General features: G+C 39.5%; 1 non-coding gene across 1 annotated transcript; it reads left to right on the top strand.

Annotated features, from left to right (window-relative positions):
* Positions 1 to 5,839: 5,839 nt before the first annotated feature.
* Positions 5,840 to 5,946, top strand: LOC133828277 (small nucleolar RNA R71). Its single transcript, XR_009890905.1, has one exon. It is a non-coding gene; the product is annotated as a small nucleolar RNA R71 (small nucleolar RNA).
* Positions 5,947 to 13,827: the final 7,881 nt, after the last annotated feature.

Raw genomic sequence — 13,827 nt, 5'->3', positions numbered from 1 at the left:
CAAAAACTGGAGGGTAATACTCCTGGAATCTTTCACAGAGAAATTCCCATTTGTTCTCAACCCTAGGCTGAGCCAAAATTGGTGCCACTCCTGGCTTAGCAAAGGAAGAGGTGTTCCCCGACAGATTCTGTTGTTGCTTCAAGCACCTAATCTCTTCCTCTTGCATCTGCAATCTTAATTGCACATCTGTAAACATTTGCTGGAAATTCTGAGGGGCAGATGAAGAACCCAACCCATGGCTGAAACTCCCAGCCTCTCTATAATCACCATCTAGTCTCATTATCTGCCTTGGATACATACCTGCTAGTTGAATTTCCAGTCAATAACTTGACCCATTAAACATGATGAGCATATTAAGAGCTTTCCCCCACAGGAACAATCTTATCACACTACAATCACAAGCCACTACAGTGCTAAACACATACCCGTAGCATTTATTCATCAATCATAATCCCTGCTCTTCCAACATACCTACCATGCCTCCAACTTCAGCATGCAAATATCACATTTATATATTCATGGAGGAGGTAATCATATAGTCAAGAGCCAGGCTCTATCAGAATCTCATGCTCCCTAATACAATGTGCAGGTAAAACATTTACATTCTATTTAAGCTGTTAAACACATAACTACAGAAATAGTTATCATTCCCTGAATGAAGAGTGTACATGCCCAGCTTGTCTTCAGGAATCCTTAATCTTGGCTCGCTCTGATACCAAGTTGTAATGCCCTAAACTCCAGGGACCCTTACGGTGTGCATTTTAAACAGTGTTAAACTCGCTAATCGAGTCATTTGGCCATAATCGTGTAACTAAGTATGATTAGCGATTTAGGGTTAAAATGTTTGGTTAAGATGTAACGTTTCACTAAAACGTTTACTGTATACATTGGGATCCCAAAAATATAATTTAAAGGTTAACTACAAGAAAATATTTACAACCAGCCGACCTAAGCGGAAAAATAGGGTTTAACCCTAGATCCTCTTTAAACCCTCGGCCGTGGCGGTCGAGTAGCCGCATATGTACACATCGTCACCTAATCTCTCCAACTCAAGGATGGTCCAACTTTTTTTTGCCTTTACTTACACCACATAGCACCTGTGAGCCGAAGTCCAACAAGAAAACTCAATATGCTCATGAACAGTAATAACATGTTACAAAATCATAATGTGCATGCCTAGCAATGATAGCCTTATTCATGCATGCAAATAAGTTCAGATAATAATGGGGGATCCATTATGGGGAATCCTGCCTTCCTGAATGGATGACTATCAAGTCAATCGTAATCAGATGAGTGATTTAACACTTTGAGGTTGTGTTAACCATGATGTGGCGTATAGCCCTAATCAGATGAGTGACAGATGAGTAAGTCACTAATTTAAATCAGATGAGTGAGTCACTACGTAAACCAGATGAGTGATTGATGAGTAAGTCACCAGCTTAAACAAATGAGTGACTAACGAGTGAGTCACTAACGTAAACCAGATGAGTGACTCATGAGTGAGTCACTAACTTAACCAATCGAGTGACTGATGAGTGAGTCACTAACATAAATCAGATGAGTGACTGATGAGTGAGTCACTAACTTAAACAAATAAGTGACTGATGAGTGAGTCACTACGGGGGCTCAGCACCCATAGCCATGTGACGATGCAGTCAGCTGGGCCTTCTGGCCCTGGCTCTAAGTGACTAGCCATAGGCTAGATAAGCGCTTTTAATTTTCATCGAACTTGAGGTCGTTCCGGCATTAATGCTCATGATGAGTTATTCAATGTAGATGTCGATTAGATCTAATCTTTTCAGCTTGCGTTAAACACGCTAAAACCATTCTTGACTCTTAAGCCAATACCATATGACCAGTGCACAGTACTACTGCCAAACTTGACTAGTGAGTTAGAGCTTCACAGTTAATACCGACACCATTGCCAAAATCTGACTCATGGGTCAGCACCACGCACAAGTAAGCAATGCAACCAGGCATATATCATATGTCAAATATCCAAATGTAGGGCATTCAGCTTGCTTACTTAACAATTGCTAGCATAACTATGATCATGCACAAACATAGAGACTCAAGCTTTGATCAATCTCGTATTCAACATTCATGGCATGCCCTAATCACATGTTTCTCGTGCATCACATACTGGGTGGAATTTTCTTACCTTTGGTCCAAGCACAGATTACTAATGAATGAGCCACAAGCACGATCCTAATTCCAAGCCCCTAGCGATAACCTAGTCACAACCATAAACGGTGTTTCAAATAAGTTCAAGTTCTAAAACCCAATCCCGAGACCAATCCCACGCTCTCGGGACCTCCAATTCCACCAAACAAGGTGGTGGAATCATCCCTCGAGCCCACGAGTCAAAACCCCAAAAAGTACCAAAAAACCTCTTTGTGAAGACTGTGTAGTGCTACAGCGCTACAAACAGACCAAAAATCCCCCAAACTCAGACCACCTAGCATTGTAGCGCTACTACCCTAGCGCTACAGCGCCTAACCCAGAATTCTGAGTTCTCAGCTTCATGTTCTTCGAGTTCTTCGAGGTTCAAAGCACCAAATCCGACCCCAACCTATCCAAATATCTAAATTAAAGTTCCCAAACATCCTAATCTCCCAAAATCAATAAAACCCAAGCTTTAATTCATCCAAAAACTCACCAAAATACAAAATCCAATCCAAGCTTAAAATCTTTAAAAACTTAGAATTTAAAATTTGAATTACCTCCGATTATGCCATTTCTCACTAAATCCTCCAGCTAATAAGCTTCTAATCTTCTCTAGAATCGCTATGCCTCGATCCTCGCTTGAATTAGAGTCCTAGAACTCAAGTTTTTTTCGAAAATGCAATCGGGTGTCAAAATGGAACTTTTAGGAAGAGAGAATGTTATGAATGTTCTTTTATGATTCTAACAGGTTACTTCAAGCTTAAGTAGCCTCAAGCAAATCCTAATGCTCGGGGTCTCGAAAATGCCCCTGGGGGTAAAATAGTCAAAACTTGTAGAACTTCCCTATGATCTTACTAACTCCCAATTTATCATCAAATATTTATTCCCATTACCCAATATCCCGGTAATGTGCTAAATACCCCTTGACTCACTCCGAGTCAAGTATAAATCCCGTTGTGACTTTCCCACTAGCTTACTTCCTAGGATCATCTCGTGCTGAGTAACCCTAGCATAACCAAATAATAATAAAGCACCACACACATGCCACATATATGCCAAATATGCCCGAAATGGCCAAAATATAAAAATCATCCAATTAATCATAAATAGGTTCACATGCATATTTAATACACCTAAACATGCATATAATCATTTAATTGCATAGTAAATCAATTATGGCCCTCCCGGCCTTCTAATCAAGGTCCTAAACCTTATTAGGGATTTTGGGGCATTACAATTAACGACAAAAGTACCAATGTTTTCAAAATCTTGTGAATTAGTACCCATTCTTTTTTTTTTTTGTGTGGCAAAATTACCCAATGTCAAGTTCCGTTGGTATATGTCGATACCCACCCTAAAAACTCAGTTAGAATTTGATCCAGTGTACACGTTGCATCTTCTAATTGGTCTAGTTCATAATATTTTTAAAAATTTAATATAAATTGAAAAAATATTATTAAAATACATTTTAAATATTAAAATAATATAAAATATAAATAACTTAAATCTATAATTAATTAAAGATACATATAAAATAAAAAAAATAACAAATACATTATTTAAAATGAATTTTTAAATATGAAATTTTAAATTTTTTTAAAAAATTAAAAGAAAAACTTAAAATCTTTATAAAAAAAGAAATAATAAAATTTCCTCACCCTCTTTTCTCGTTCTCTCTCTCCCCCAATACCATCCATCCTTCTTCTCATCTCACATCACCGACCCTAGCAATGTCGTCTACACCCACAACGACAACAAGCTGACTTCAGGGCAAAAGGGACACTAGCTCGATGAGTTGGTGGAAATAGTGAGAACTGGGCAAAGGCTCAGTGGCGATGGTGACGGTGATAATTGGGTAGAGGCTCAATGGCGATGGCAGCAATGAGAACTGAGTAGAGGCTCAGTGGCAATTTGGAGGCTGAAAATGGCGTTGTCAACGATGAACTTTGGGGGTCCTTGGCAAATCTAGTCGAGATTGGAGCAAGTTTTTCTCTTCGGTGGTGAGCTTTAGCTTCTTCTACTACTACAAGAAAAAGAGTCTATAGCGACAACTTTTTTCGTCTCTGTAGATCAAGAAATCATCGCTGAAGGTATACATCGACGACATGTTGTCGCCAAAATGGCGTCGCTGTAAGTCCGTATGTGTAGCAATCTACGGCGACGACAAAACATAATCGTCGCAGTAGTAAAGTGACGACATGTCGGTCACAGTAGGAAATCATTTTTTTTCTTTTGGACTGAGATATTGCGACGACATGTCGTCGCTGTTGGTGGTTGCAAAATTTGAAAATTTGAATTTCAAAAACTTCTATAGCGACGACATGTGGTCGCTGTAGGTCCGTCGACCGCTCCATCTACAGCGACGATATGTCATCGCTGAAGAGTGCAACTATTTATATGCTATCAGGGATGACATGGCGTCACTGTAGTGTCACTAAAACTCAAATTTTCGTGTTCAGCGTGCATCCTACGGCAACGACATGTCGTCGTTGTAGGTATACATTTTTTTTTAAATATTTAATTAATTATATTGATTAAAATTTATTTAATAGACTATTAAATATTAAATAAATAAATAATACTAACTTATTTGATTAAATAATAAAACCAATATAACAATATAACAATGTTGATGTGCAGTTTCTTGAATACCTCTAAGAATTTAGAAAACTGCTTATCCAGGTTGTTCTCACGGAGCCTCTGAGGGTAGGGAATCTTGACGTGATGGTTAATGCTCACCGGTGGTGTAGCTTCTTTGACTAGGAGGTCTTCACTAACCCCTTCTTCACCTTGCTTCTAACCCATTGTGCCCTATGCCTGTTGATCCTGATTCTTGTCTTCCACTGACTTCTCTGTGCTTAGCCCTTCATACTTCTTCCCACTTCTCAAAGTAATAGTCTGACAATGTTCTTTTGGGTTGACTTCAGTGGTGCTAGGAAAATTACCTTGAGTTCAGTTGGCCATAAGAGTATCCAATTTCCCTATCTGATTCTCCAAATTTCTGATAGAAGAATGTGTCTCAGTCATGAATTGATTAAGAACATCTGACTAGGTATCAGGCTGTCTCACAGGATTATGTTGTTGTTGCATAGGCGGCTGAGGTGGTTGTTGTTGAGGCTTGAATCTCTGTTGATAAAACCCTGGAGGTGGTTGCTGAAATGACTGTTGTGGCTGTTGAACTAATGATTGGGGTTGTTGGTCATTCTTCCAAGAAAAGTTCTGGTGATTTCGCCATCCTTGATTATAGAAATTGGAATACAGATTATTAGGATGTTTTGGAAAATTCCCAATAGCTTGTGCTTGCTCTAATGGAAAATTGTTCACATCCCCAAAGTGGCACTGTTCAAAAGAAGGGGGTCCACCACATAGTTCACACATCACTTGAGCTTGCATCACTGGGGCTGCCACGGTATTGTTTTGTAGCTATTTTGTAAGAGCATCTACCTGAGCACTAAGCATAGATATGGCATCAATCTCATGCATTCCAGCCACTCTCTTTGGATTTCTCCTCTCATTAGGCCACTGATAATTTTTCATGGACATTTTTTTCAACAGTTCATATGCCTCATTGGCACTCTTGCTCATAAAAGCACTCTTTACTGCTGCATCAATAATGGTGCGAGTAGTACCGCACAAACCATTATAGAAATTTTGGACTAGCATCCACTTCTCAATACCATGGTGGGGACACTTTCTCAACAAGTCTTTAAATCTCTCCCAAGCAACATAAAGAGACTCACCCTCCAATTGATAAAAATTGTTGATCTCTCCTCTCAACTTAGCTGCCTTCACAGGAGGGAAGAACTTTGAGAGAAATTTTTGAGCGAGGTCATTCCATGTAGTGATCGAATTGGGTGGCAAAGATACCAACCAACTCTTATCTCGGTCTCTCAAAGAGAATGGAAATAACCTTAATCTGATGGCATCATCGCTAACTCCATTCATTTTAAATGTCTAGCAAAGCTCAACGAAGTTAGCAAGATGCATGTTGGGGTCTTCTGTTGGCAATCCCCCAAACTGAACAGTTGATTGAACCATTTGGAGTATGGCAGGCTTGGTTTCAAAATTGTTGGCATCGACAGTGGATGGTCTGATACAAGACTGAACCCCTGTCACAGTAGGCAACACATAGTCCCTCAAACTTCTGGCTGGTGGATTCTGACCCATACCTTGCTGAGCTTGATCCTCAACAGCACCCCCGTTCAACCCATTATTGTTATTCACTAGATCAGCCATGGTGGTCTCAACCCTTCTTTCTAACCTTTTCTTCCATCTATTCAGTCTACAAGTCTTCTTTATTTCAGGATCAACAGGCACTCGAATAGCAGGGCCTTGGCGTCGCATAAACTATATGTAACCTGAGATGAGAAAAATTGAGACAATGACAGAATTAGTAAAACTGAAAATAAAATACCAAATTATAATAAAATTCAACTATTTTAATAGGGAAATTTGATTAATCATGCTTACATTAGCTTAATAATTAAAATTTGAACCAAAGTTAACCATCATATGAAGCCAATGCTCATCTTTCATTTAATACCAAAAATATCCCTCTCATAACAAAATCTCATACCTTTCCTCTCTAAAATCTTGCAAGAAAGATACACATGGGTAAGTGATTTTCTTTGATTCTTGTTGTTGTTGATTGTTTTTATGATTTAGAATGCTGTTTAGATGTTGGATCTGTAGTTGGTTGGTATTTTTTGCTGTTTTTTGGGTGAAATTCGTGTTCTGTGAAAATCTGCGTTTTTTTTGTTCCTTGATTAAAAGCCCGATAGTGTCCGATAGAGGCCCGATTTAAGCACGATAGTTGTTGAGCTTCAAGGTTAGGGGTGAAGGTCCGATGGCAACCCAATGGTTACCCGATATGTTTTGTTACCCGATGGTCATTCAGGTCCGATGGCTACCCGATGGTTGCCCGATAATTATTTTGAATATATACACCCTTTAAGTACGATAATGGTACGATAGTAGTCCGATATATGCCCGATTGTTTGGTATTAAGTTACTGCGGACCTAATAGTACGATGGTACCTATACGTGCCCGATACATGCCCGATCGTACGATGGTACACGATAGTACACGATGGTACACGATAGTGATAAAAAACATAAATAAAAACTGTAACTTTTCCCCTGCCCATTTCCCGTTCCCTCTCTCTGCCAAAACTTCACTCCCACAAAACCATCGAGCAACCCATAACTACCCTCACCCGACGCATCTCTCCCCTCACCCGACGGTCTGAAAAACCCCCACCACCCGACGAAGGAAATCCCAGACCACTGGAGACCAAGCCTCACCGGAGACGAAGACGAAGGAAAACTCAAACCCCAAAGAAAAACTGACACCCCATTACGCAAAAATGTCTAGGGTATGTGTTTTTTTCAATTTCTTTTCCATTGGAAAATGTTATAGTATGTATTATTGAATTTGACTGTGTGAAATCTGGTAAACCGTAAAATTTTGAAAAAAATTTATGGGTTTTTTAAAGGTACGATAGGGTACGATAGTGGGTCGATAGGGGTACGATAGTATTTGTGTTTTCTCATAAGTTAAGGGTGAAGATGATTGTACGATAGGGGTACGATAGTTTTGTGTTTTCTGATAACTTGAGGTTGAGGATGAAGGTACGATAGGGTACGATATTGGGTACGATGTGTGCCCGATATTGGGAACAAATTGTTGTGTTGTTATAATCCGATGGTGTACGATAGTGAACGATAATGTTATAGTTCCAGTTTTTATTTTTTTTTCATTGGTGTCCGATATGGTGCGATAGTGTCCGATAGTTGCTCGATAGTAAATTGCAGAATATAAAATTTGATGTTTTTTTTTTTGTTATTCTATTTAATTGGGTATTCATTTGTTTTATGCAAAACTTAAGACCTCCACAACTGATAGTTCTAGTAGAGGAACATTTTACGGGACGTATCACTTGGAGCAGCAGTTGGTACTTTCCAAAGATTAAAGCAAAATTTATACAGTGTGGTTTATTGGATAGGGTGAAGGAATCCCCTTTCAAACAGTTCTTCATGGCGGAACCATTAAATTTTTCTGGTGCCTTAGTCCATCAGCTGTTGTTGCACAAATTCAGAGGGGAGAAGACTGACGAAGTCCAGTTTTATATTGGGAAAAAACGATGTAGATTTAGCCAATTGGAGTTCGCTTTAGTTACTGGTTTAAATTTCGAGGCCGGACCGTCTAAAGCTGAGATTAAAGCGAAGACCACTTCGGATCGGTTGATTCTTGAGTACTTCAATGGTCATTCCCCAGTGAGCATAGGGCAACTGCGCAGAAATTTTGAGAGTTGTCAAATAGTTGATGATGTGTACAAGATGGGTTTGTGTTTATTAGTAGAGGGTGTTTTGAAAGGTCGTGAGGAGAAGTTGATGGTTTGGACTGACATGCTGAAGATGGTAGATGACGTTGACTTCTTTTTCCAGTACCCGTGGGGGAAGATATCATACCAGAAGTTGTTACAAACTTGTCAAAAAGACTTTGTAGAAATGAAGAAGCATTTACAGAAGAAGATTGAGAAAGGAAAGACTCAGAAGGAGGCCAAGTACTCTATTTATGGGTATGCTGCAACATTACAGTATTGGGCTTTTGAGTCCATCATTGAGTTGGGTTAAGATTATGCTGTGAGATTGGGCCAAGGCATTCCAAGAATAATCAACTTGCAGAGCAAGGAGAAAGTAGAGATACACAAAGAGCAACTTATTAAGTTGTTTGCCAAAAAGGTGAGCTTTTACTTTACTTTTTAAATATTTTTGAATGTTCTATGTTTTGTTCTAGATATGCAATTCTATGGGTACTGCACGATAGGAATATGATAGGGTACGATTTGAGTACGATTGTGGGGTTATTTTGTGGTTTTTTGTCAACTGTTTGAAAACTGGCTAAGGGGTACGATTTGGTACGATGATGGTCCGATTGGGGTACGATATGTATTCTGTATTCTTTATTAAAGTAGTGGTATAGGTACGATAATGGTACGATGTAGTACAATGATGGTACGATAGTTAGCAAGTAATTCTCACTTACGAGTACGATATTGTTATGTTATGGGTACGATATGGTACGATTGAGGTACGATTGGGGTACGATAGGTTACCATTGTTCATCAATGACAATTACTTATTTTTTACATTGTTTTACTTTCCAATCTAAATATTCATTGTTTTTGGTGGCAGCTGACAGTATACCCCTACCTGTGTGCCCGACCTGCTAAAGAACAGTATGTGAGGACCCTTACAGACAATGAAGCCCCATTGTATGTGGACATGGGGTTAGAGGAACTAGAGATGGGTGCCGATGGACAGCCTACACAGGAAGCCTTACAGAGCCAGGTTGAAAAGCTTGCTGAAAAGTTAGCGGAGCAAGCAGAAGCAGCAAATATTTTTAAGGAGGTTCCACCACCTCCAGCACCTGAGGCACCTGAGGTTCCCCCATCAGCACCTCATGCCAGCACCTCCTCCCAAGCTGAGCAACCAGGCTACTCTATGATTTTGGCCAGGTTGGAAAAGGTTGAAGGGCAACAAAGTGCCCTTATTAAAGGTGAGTCCGAGATCTTGGGTCAATTGCAGAAGCTGATGACAATGATGGAAGATCTTAGTAGGCCAGCTCCGGATCCACACCCTCAGTCCACTGAAGAAGGCCCTCAGTCTCCTGTAGATGAAGACATTCTCCCTAACGATTACAGACCTGATGATGTAGATGATCACATTTTTCGCACACCAGAGGATATGCAAATTACTGTAATCGGAGATACTGAAGATTCTGAGGTACAATTCTTAGACATAGCTCCACCAGCACCGGAGAAGAGGAGAGAAAGAAAGAGGCCTAGGTGGTTCGATGAAGTGCAATGAAGAAAAGGAATAAGAAAACGAAGACAGCAGTGAATGTGGATCCATTGAGGGTTGTTGATGGAAAATTACTTATGACCTTTCACAAGTGGCTGCTTGGCACTATTGGGAATAAATATCCGAGGGAATGCTTCTCAGGGACACACGATGCTGCTTGGTTCCTGAAACTGCATACTCCGAGGACATGGCTTTCTGACTCTGTAAGTTTTCTATAACTTCATAATTAAAAAATGTTGAAAATTTATTTAAATGTTTCTATATGTAGTGGTACGATATAGGTACGATGAGTGTACGATATTTATAAGTGTCAAGTTATAAACTGTTTATATTGTCAATGGTATGATGGTGGTACGACACTAGCACGATAGGGGTACGATATAATTTGTTAAGTAGTTACTATTAACATCGTAATTTTAGAATTTGTAGTGGGACGATATAGGTACGATGGTAATACGATAATAGTTAGTTTCTATATGTTAACTTACTTTATCAATGGTACGATGATGGTACGACAGTGGGACGCTAGTGGGTACAATGGTGTATACTACCGTAGTTTTTGCCATAAAGTTACGATGATGGTACGACATTAGCACGATATGGGTACGATAGAAGGTTTTATTGTTGTTATTTAGTTACTATATATTCATGTACGATTGGGGTATGATTATGGTACGATTGGGGTATGATAGTTACTATATTCATGTTTGATAGTTTTTTGTTTATTTATTTTGGTACGATAATGTGGTTACTGACTTAATTTTCCTTTAATGTAGCATTTAGATGCAGCATTCCATCTCATGAGGAGGCGTCTAGAATTTTATCCTAACGTGTACCCTCAGAACTGTGTTGTTATGCCTACAATTTTTCCCAAATCATTGAAGGCTTGGTGGGACGCTTTTCCAGGTTCTGACTACTCTAGCTTTAGTTGGGATGACAATATATTGGACCTGGTTAGGGGTGATGCAGTCCAGTTCTTACCGAGTTGGCAGAACAAGGAGTTCATTTATTTTGCCCTCTTCTTGAAAGACCAATTGCATTGGGTAGCTGTAGAGGCAGACCTGAATGGGTGGATGCTCAACATCTTTGATTCCAGTATTGGATCAATTTCCGAAAACTATTTGATCAGCTTAATGGTTGACTGGTGTACCATTTTCCCGTCGGTCTTGCGACAGTCCGGTTTATTTGAGAACCATGACGTTATACTCGCGCCTCAGTTGACAGCATCAGAGAGCCAGGTCAGACCCTTCGATTGGAAACTCACTCCACGTGAATTCGTACCGCAAACAAAATCCAGGTGAACTTTATTAAATATCACATATTAATTATTATTTCTTAATTACAAAACTTTATTAAATTATTGTTTATTTTCTAATGCAGTGGCGATTGCGGATGTTACGTAATTGAGCATATTGAACATAAGCTTCTACAACTACCATTTGATAATGTAACTGACAATAATATGAAACTTTTTAGGCAGAGGTGGTGTGTAGACTTATTCTACCAAAACTTATGTTGAACGGTCTTAATTTTTTTTAATTGCATAATTTTTTTGATTGCTCTTTTTGTAATTACTACATTTTAATGTGTTTAATCTTTGCATCGTACTATCATCGATCACTATCGTACTCTATCGTACCCTCACATGTCTCACAAATTTCATGAAACTGTACTGAAACCATACCATCGGACCACTATCGTACATTATCGTACCCTAATGTCGTACATTAACTATCGTACTACATCGAGCAACGTCATACCATATTGTAAGATACATTTAAATAATCATACAAAAAACGATATCGTGCATTGTCGTACCGGAATCGTGCACTATCGGACCAACACTGGATTATTACATATTTAAGAGTTTCATAATGGAGAAAAAAACAGAAAAAAAACCTGCAAAATCCAGCGCATAACAAATATTACTAGTTCAAGCAGAAATAAAACATAATAGGTCAACTAGAATACAAACAAAACAATTTAACCTCAGTACTTGCAAGACGCTTTGTTGTGCCCTTTACCACCACACTTGCTACAACATCGTTGTATCACAACCTTGTCTCCATTAGAAGGATATCGATTTTTCCTAATTCGTCCGACCTTTTGCTTCTTCGGTCGGCCTACAGGTTTCTTCTCAATCGGTACTCCAACTTGGATGTTCTTAATGTCTTCAGGCGATTCCCAGTCATCCTCATCACCAACTGGCATAATTGTCCCCTCATATGTGCTCTTCCAGCACTCTCTTGTGTAATATTGAGAGCACAATGCGTACATGCTAATATTTCGTTCTTGAGCAGCAGCACATGCATGTGGACAAGGAATCTTCATGATTTGGAATAGGCCGCAACTGCATGTTCGTGCCTCCAAATCAACTATACCACCGCTCTGAACTGTTCCTCTGGGGTGGACATTAAATGTATAAGGTCTAGCTCTATCGACGCTTAAGAACCGAGATTTCTCAAATTGACATGACAAGTCCCCCTCCATAACTGGTGATAGAGACGTGCTACACTTTTCAGCGTTTTCCTTTCGAGTAGCAAACCATGTTTGAATAGTAAACTTGATGAATTCAACAAAAGCAGTGATCGGGAAGGCTCTTGCGTCCTTAGTTTTGTTGTTGAAACTTTCTGCCCAATTACTTGTCATTACATTGTAACGGTCCCCTGGAAAGTACGCACGAACCCATCTTTCAAATCCAATGCCCTCAAGATATAGTGCAACTCGAACATCCATTGTTTTTATCTTCTCAAATTCTCTTTCAAAATCTGTCTTTTTATACGAGTATGCACAACTGTAAATATGATCCGTGAAGCAATCAGTCTTGAACTTGCTAGCCACGTTCATAATAATGTGGTGGTAGCATGCGCCGTGGGGTGCATCAGGGAAGACAAGTTCCAAAGCATGAACAATGCTTTGATGCCTATCCGATATGAATGCTAAGTTCTCAACATCACAGATCGCTTGTTTCAACTTCCTCATGAAATAGGTCCAAGAGTCGTGGTTCTCACTGTCAACTATTGCGAAAGCAATCGGAAATATGTGGCTGTCTGAATCCAATGCCACGGCACACAACATTTGGCCACCATACCTAGTTTTCAAGAAGGACCCATCAATACATATAACAGGTCGACAAAACTTGAATCCCCGCCTACAAGCACCTAGAGAAAAAAAGCAATACTTGAAGCGACCCTCGTCTACCTTGAAATCAATAATGGAATCGGGATTGTTCAACTGCAGCATGTGCAAGTACCCAGGTAACTTCGAATATGAAGCTTCAGGCGTACCCCTAACTATGTGGAGTGCCTTCTCTCTGCATCTCCAAACCTTCTCATAACTCATTTCGATCCCGAAAGAATTCTTCATATCTTCTCTTATTTTGGAGGCTAAATAATCTGAACCGTTAACTGAGAATTTATCCTTGATCAGTTCGGAAACTACCAAAGGTGATGCTTGACGGTTATCTTTTTTTCGAACATCGAGGGAACATGTGTGTACAATTTCAAATGCTGTCACCTCGAACATGTTAGAAAGTTGTTTCTTCTTCCCTCTTAACCTCCACCCACAATCAGGATCCTTGCATGTAATGTACCAAACATCAGTACCAGACTTCTTAACTATAAAGTCAAATCCCTTCTTCATTGCAAACAAGCCAGCAACCTTCTTTAAATGTTCCTTGTCTCTGAAAAACTTTCCTAAATGAATCTCCCCGCCCGATGTGCCACCCATAGATATATAGTGACTATTATCCTCAATGCCTTCTCTTGTAAACATCTGATCTTTGAATTTACTATA

This window comes from Humulus lupulus, chromosome 3 (genome assembly GCF_963169125.1).
Source record: "Humulus lupulus chromosome 3, drHumLupu1.1, whole genome shotgun sequence".
NCBI lineage: Eukaryota > Viridiplantae > Streptophyta > Magnoliopsida > Rosales > Cannabaceae > Humulus > Humulus lupulus.
The sequence above is the reverse complement of the archived record's forward strand: the minus strand, read 5'-3'. Positions and strand labels throughout refer to the sequence as shown.